Source organism: Hibiscus syriacus, unplaced genomic scaffold (assembly GCF_006381635.1).
Source record: "Hibiscus syriacus cultivar Baekdansim isolate YM2019G1 unplaced genomic scaffold, ASM638163v2 tig00112416_pilon, whole genome shotgun sequence".
Taxonomy (NCBI): Eukaryota; Viridiplantae; Streptophyta; class Magnoliopsida; order Malvales; family Malvaceae; genus Hibiscus; species Hibiscus syriacus.
The window spans coordinates 199066-206284 of record NW_024063328.1 but is presented as its reverse complement, the minus strand read 5'-3'; the positions used below and the strand labels follow the sequence as shown (position 1 = coordinate 206284).

The following is a 7219-nucleotide window of genomic DNA, read 5'->3' as shown; positions in this document are numbered from 1 at the left end:
GGATTTGAGGAAAAATCATGATTGATTGGTTGATAAATTTATTATTTTTTATTCTTTTAGAATAATAAAAGGTTTTGTTTATTTATTAAGATGAAGAAAAGAAATGGCTGACTTAGGGCTTGGATTCAAAGACTTAAAGAGACAATATTTTGAAAATGGCCTAGCGTGTAGCATGACAATAGCTTGATATTAATCTAAATTTGAAATAAAATATAAAAGATGTTAATCGATTTTAATTCAATTAGAAGTAAAATTAGATTAAATTTGTTATCTATAATACTTTCTTGACGGTAATAACGTGTTTTATGCTGGTTGAAGACGATTTCTCCCTTTTAATTTGGAAAGTCGCAACCGGTAGGATCATGATTGATGTCTAATTAAAGATGATGAATGATATTCTCTATCTCCATGTAAGAAGAGAGGTCGAAGAAGAAGTCTCATCCTCTTGTAATTTGGTCAGAGAAATTTTATTAGGACTCCATATGTTAGACAGTTAGAGACAAGTTTAGGTTATGATGACTTTTCGTAGACTGTTCGATCGAATAAATATAACCACTTAATAGTAGATTAAGTTTTGGTAGATCACATGAGTTCATCAGTAATCCTATCAAAAAAACTGTAGTAAGTTGGAGGACATAGGTATTTAGAGGATGGTAGCAAGTTAGAAGAGGTATAACATTTTTTAAGGATAAGAAGCTCCCGAAGTACTCTTGAGACTTCAACGTTTGATAGACAGAAAAACAACATATGAATTTCATACAAAATTTAGAGGAAGTGCAACATACTAAAATTCTAGGATAAAATTAGATTCAAGTTAACAAAATGATGAAATTAATTATGGTGCGTTAACTCGGAATATTTTAGAAATAAAGTGTGATATACATAATAGAGACAATACTTCACTTAGTAAAACCTTTGAGCCCATCTTTTCTTGTCTCCGCTTAGGGTAGGGAAATGGGGTCCCCTCAATGAGAGAACACCCGCTTCACCACAAGTACACAAAGACCATAGACCAAAAGTAAATATAAACAAAAGAAAAAAAGTATGATATCTGTCTTAGATGATTAAAATAAAGCCATTTGAAATATAGGCCATACTCAAAGCTTCATCACCCTATACTTATTTTAAGTTGGACCATTCTTTTCAATTGTTTTTCTTTTAGGGCGGGAGACAAAAAAGATAGATATTTTAGAGTTTATAGAGAGATGATAACTAAGGGCTTTGGAGACCAGTTAAGGTGGGGAACATATTCACATGCAAAGTTGACAATATATTTTATATTAAGCACATAGGCAGATAGGCTACATGACTTTGTTCCTACTTCAACAAATTTTCGTTTACATTATAATTTTGGGGTTTCCTTTTTTTTTTTAATTTTGCCAATAGACATTGTTTTAAGAGGGGGTTTTTGGACCAAGCATGTTTAGGAAGAAATGTTGGTTTGTCTAGTTAGTGCTTTAGGGAAGTGAAGATATAAGCATGTTTAGGAAGAAATGAATTCTTGTTTTGACTTCATGGTTTGTGTGTTTAAAGATGGGTTGGGGGAGCTTGGAGAGTTTTGATTGGACCCAAGCTGCAAATGCATCTAAAAAGGGAAGTGGTGTGTTGTCACTTCCTTGGCCTCCCTCTGCAATTGACCTCCATGAAGGATTTGTAAAGGGAGTTTGAATAATTATGTCTTCTGTTAAGTATCCTTTTTGGGGGGGGGGGGGTTTGGCCCCTCATTTCCTCTCTTCCTTCTTTATGCCCTTTTGTTGCTCTGATGCAAATGGATGAGGTGGGTGAACACATAGCAAAGCATACAACGGGTTTGAGTATGCCCCCACATCCATCAAGTCTTGAATGAATTATACTACCTGTTCTATGATGGTAGGTATGGGTGAAGGGTACCTAGACACTACCACATTATGCATCAGTTTTCCACAACTTCCATGCATGGATGTTGCCTGCTTTTTCTTTCCTTTTTTTAACCTACAAAAAATATCAGGAAATGGATTTGAAAGAATGAAATTGAGCTGTACTACACATCCTATGTTTATGGCCAAAATCAATTCATATGTTCATTAAGTCATTTTTTTTTGAGTTGTTAGCATAGGGCACAAAATGATAGAGACGTTCCCCATTACTTTGATAACTTCAAATCAACCTTTATTTTAGCTTTGTTAGTTAGTTTAGAGCTAAAGGATTGACTTTGTTTAGAGCATCTAGTAATCACCCCTCCCCTTTACAACTCTTTATTTTCTTGGAATGAATCCTTGCTCCTGGAAAGATAAAGCTTTAGCAATTTGTATCTAACTCTGAATTTTGAGGGGAATTTTTTGTCCTTAAATAAGATATTGTTTAATACATCTTTGTATTCTCAACTTTTTTTTTTTTTTTTGCTTGTCCTGGATCAAGGGTAAATAAGCTGTCTCAATCAAACACTGAAACATCTCCATTCCAACTGCATGAAGCAATTACATTAGACAAGATGGGATGGAACATGACGTCTATACAGCTTCCTCGTAGGCCTTGATTTTCTTGACAAGAGCTGGCGATAGGGAGTTATAGAAGTATATAGAACCATCTGAGGAGCCAGAGAAGAGCTTCTCCCCATCCAACTGAAATTGCACTTAATTGGAAACCCAGACACTCCATGGCTTTCATACCTGTTATGCTTGTCTAGTTTGAAGGGAGGATTTGAAGAGAAAATGGCAATATAATTTCCATTTGATTGGGCCACAAAATAGGGATCACATGGGTGGTACCTTACACAAGGCAAGTGTAGGCTTCTGCATAAACCTGAAACAATTAGAAAAGACAATTTAGGTCATAACAATAAGCAAAGTTGTCACCTTATATGTATTCATTATATATTCTAAATATACACAACTCTACTGAGCACCGTTACTCTAGAAGTTCACCACTGTAACCATTTTCACCAAGACAAGACAAAAGCATCTTAGGTGTCTAAGAACATCTGTGTTAAAACTTTGTCCAAATATCCTGTCAAGCTTGCCTGGAATTGCAATAGCCATATGAGAAGAGATGATTGGGACATATCCCTAACAAATGGCTAAAGAAGACGTTTAATAGGGCAATAGAAGTGACAAGGTAAAAGGAGTACTTGACTTTAGTCAAATGGAACATCAATCCTACACAGGAGTCTAGTACTTTGAAATGGCTGATTGATTATGCATCTTTTCTCTTCCATGCAAAAAGAATTACTTTTGTTGAAGCATGTGTATTTTAATGACAAGACTCATATCAATCTTCGAAGTCATGTTGAAGTTTGTGGATAGGGCCTATGCGGATAACCAATGAATTCTTTCTTTCTATTCGATTTAGATAGTGTACCAAACCCCAAATTTATAGCCAAGACTCATGAGGCTTTTATGATTTCTGCTGAGGAATTAGTAACACAGAATGTTCAAGTTAAAGCATTTATTACCTATAAAACTATGCTACAAATGGTATATAGGTTAGGGCAAGGCATAGCAGATACAACAAGGGCTATTAGCAAGCCTCCCTTGAATGAGCCGACAAGTGCATCTACTGTTCTCCTTGAAGCATTGGTCAATAATAGAAACAAAGTAGTTTAAGCCTTGAGGCATGAAAGAAAGGAAATGGGGCATAGGTATGATATAATAAAATTATATGCTCAAAGCTAAATACTAAATAATATGAACAACTTGACCACACAGAACAGATGAAGATGTATCTCCGCTTGCGGGTAATACTTCAAAGTTTGCTACTAATTTTGTACTTAGAGCTTATTAAGGTCCAATAACATTAGTGCTTCTAGTTACATATTGGCAGAAACTTATGTCATGACTCATATGTGCTAAGTACAGTTTTATTTCAACAAAAGAAAAAATCAATTGTGAGAAGAAACAAAGGCTTAACAAGAAGGAATTGTGTTTCATTTCCTTGCAATTAGAACTGATTAATCTATTTAACTATCTAGTCCTTTTGATTTGTGATTTTTTAACCACTGTGATAGAAGGCGACGCTAAATATGCAGTATAACAAAAGGTGATATATTTATGCTTGAATGTAGCCATCTGATACCCTTCTGCTAGAACAAAGAAAAAGACAACCGTAAATAAGACTAAGAGGAGGCAATATGAGGTGGAAATAGCTCCACCATAAAAATCTCAGTGATGGAGACTAAATGATGTAGAAAGGAGTCTCTAACCTGGTTAGACAGTGGAACCTGTCTAGAGATGTCCCAAATGATAATAGAATTTTCACTGATGTTACCCCCAGAAACATCACTTGAAGATACAAATTGCTTCCCGTCAGTGGAGAATTCAACATCAAGAATTGGACCCATACCTCGAATGTATTCATGGACCACCCTGCCAGTTCTAACATCCCACAATCTGAGTCTTCCCTTTGATCCCCCAGAAAGGAATATGTTTGAGTTATCTGGGGAAATGAGACAGTTTCTATGATTCAAGTAAAAGTTAATCTTGACACAAGCGAACAACTTATGGGTATGACAACTTAGCATAACCTTCATTACAAAACTATAATAAATAATAAGGAACAAACATGATTCACGAATACATTTGTTTTGGCGAATAGTTTCAAGAAATGGTGAAATTCCATGCCATTAATAAAAGAACATCCATTTCCCCCCCCCCCTCTAAATGGCGATGACCATAACAATCAATAATCTTGTCAAATATTTAGATTACTTCTTTCAAAAACCAGACTTGTACATTTATTTGTTCCGGTCCATCAATTAGACACCAAAAACACTTGGATAAGGATTTGAATAGTATCACCATAAGACACGTGCCTATCACCAGAACAAACCATGTTGAAATTTTCTATCATTTGAGGGCTCGTATCGGTTTGCATTTTGCTTCCGGGATGTATCAAAAAGACAATGTTCTCACGGGCGCAGACAACAGTGAAAAAGAATGAAACTAATCTTTAAATTAGAAAAGATTTATCCAGTAGAAAATAGAGTGCAAGGCTATTGAGCCTCAGCCTCCAGCCTCCTTCCCAAAAGGTAGTATCAACAACAAAAATTTAAATGAACATCTTTTTCATACAGAGATGTTCTTTAAGCTTTTGCCGAAATGGTCCATCACCAACTCAATACAAAATTTCTCCACTCAATTGAAAAGACAAATTAAATTGAGCTTCTAATTTTAAACATCGATTGTTTCATCAAGTACAAGACTACCCATTTCCTCTTTTCACTTTGTCCTCAAATAAATATCCATCAAAACTACAACTTTCTAAATGGGGAAAAGCCGCTAAAATTTGGGGAAAAAAAAGAAAAAAAGTACCTGATTGGGTGATGATATAAGGATCCCGGGTATTGGGGTTCGATGAGCATCTTCTCGCTTTGGAAGATCCAACGTGGGAAATGGGTATTCGGGTTTGGTCCGTGTGGAAGGGCGGAAAGGAAGGTGGTGATGGTAAACAGGTTTACGTTTAGGTTCGGGTTCATCGTCTGAAGTGTTGGAGTAGGCTTTGCAAGGAAGATCCATGGATGAACAAAAAAGCTATTTTCCTTTTCAGTTGCCCAATTTCAGTTTTTTCAGTTTCTCTGCTTTGCAAATTGGGCGTTCAATTTCACGTAGTATGCAAATAGCCAAGCCCATTGCTATTTATTATTCACCATTACAGGCCTATGACCCTAAAATTTGGGGTTTTTTCATTAGGTCAGGCAGAAAAATTAATTGGTTCAATAGATCAGTTCGAAATTTATTTTATAATTCACGATAAATATTATAGTGTAGGATAAACTCATCACATTAATATGATGAGTTTATCTAAATAATATTTTTATTCAAATTCATCACATCGACGTGATGATTTTTAATAAAATATAATTTTTATTAAAATTTATCACATCGATATGAAAAGTTTAAATAAAAAATATATTTTATTAAAACTTATTACGTCAACATAACGACTGACGAATTTCAAGTCACTATAGTAAATGTCGTAAATTTTTAAATAATTTACTTTGTACTGTATTAAATTAAATAATTAACCCCTTATGGTTTTAAGCCAATTTTACCTAAAATTCGGACCCCAAGCCTCAAAGACTGTGATTACCAGCCTACAACTTTGGTGAATCATGCCCATGGCATTGAGAAATGAGCCTAATATTAAATCATAATTTATGTATCGTGCATAAGTTGCAGTGATGTATACCTAATAAATTTGATCATCATTTTGTAAATTTTAAAATTTTAGTAATTAAAGTAATTATTTGAGTATAATTCAACAATTTTTAGTGTATTCTATTTTTTTTTAATTTTGAAAACTGACTCAAATTCTACTTATAGAAAATTCATAAATAAAAATAATAAAACAAAGCTAGAATAAAACCCAGGCTTTATGAAAACAAGTGTTCAAATTATACTCAAAATTAACTTTTGATGTCTAAGGAATTTTTCGTTAAAAGTAAGTGTCTAATGTTTTCTCCGTTACACTTTTAGGTCTCTACCGTTAAAAAATTATTTGAGTGTCAAATTTAGAGTTTTTTTTAAAAAAATACTATTAAATAATATTTTATTTTTATAGAAATATAAATGTGACATGTGTCACTTAACGATTTTTTTAACGAAGACATCTAAAAGTATAACGGAGAAAATTTTAGACACATATTTTTAACGAAAATTTTTTTAGGCACCAAAAATTAACTTTAGGTATAATTTAGATACTTATTTTTGTATTGAGCCTAAAACTTAACGACTCGAATAATGAAATAAAAAGAAGAAGAAGAAGAAGAAGATTTGTTAGTAATACTCAATCTCACACTGAGTGAGTAAATATAATCGGATTAAATATTTAAGGTTTACATTCTCTACTCCCTTGTTGAGTGATATAGAACAAGGGGGTTCTCACGCGCCGTCGCCGCCTTCATCTATATGTCTCGTCTCGTCTCATGGCAATACATGTCTTGTCCACTCGAATTCTATATTTTTAGAGAAAATTTGTAAGGAATTTCACATAACAAAAGAATGATTAAAGTACTGTATGTATTGATTTTTGAAATAATAATTCAAACAGTTAGTTTTTAATATTAATTAGAAAATATTTGAATGAACCATGACTATTTGGGTCGGTTACAAAAGTTACATAAATTTATTTCTAGAGTTACAAATGGGTTGGATTTTAAATTTTTAGAATTAAATAAAAATTTTGATTTTGATTTTTCTTGGACGTTTTTACCTTGGACACATCCTATAAATAGAGAGCTCATTTC

The 7219-nt window shown here is 33.5% G+C and overlaps 1 pseudogene; it reads right to left on the bottom strand.

The window, feature by feature from the left end:
* Nucleotides 1-2392: 2392 nt before the first annotated feature.
* LOC120179448 lies at nucleotides 2393-5555 on the bottom strand (annotated as a pseudogene).
* Nucleotides 5556-7219: the final 1664 nt, after the last annotated feature.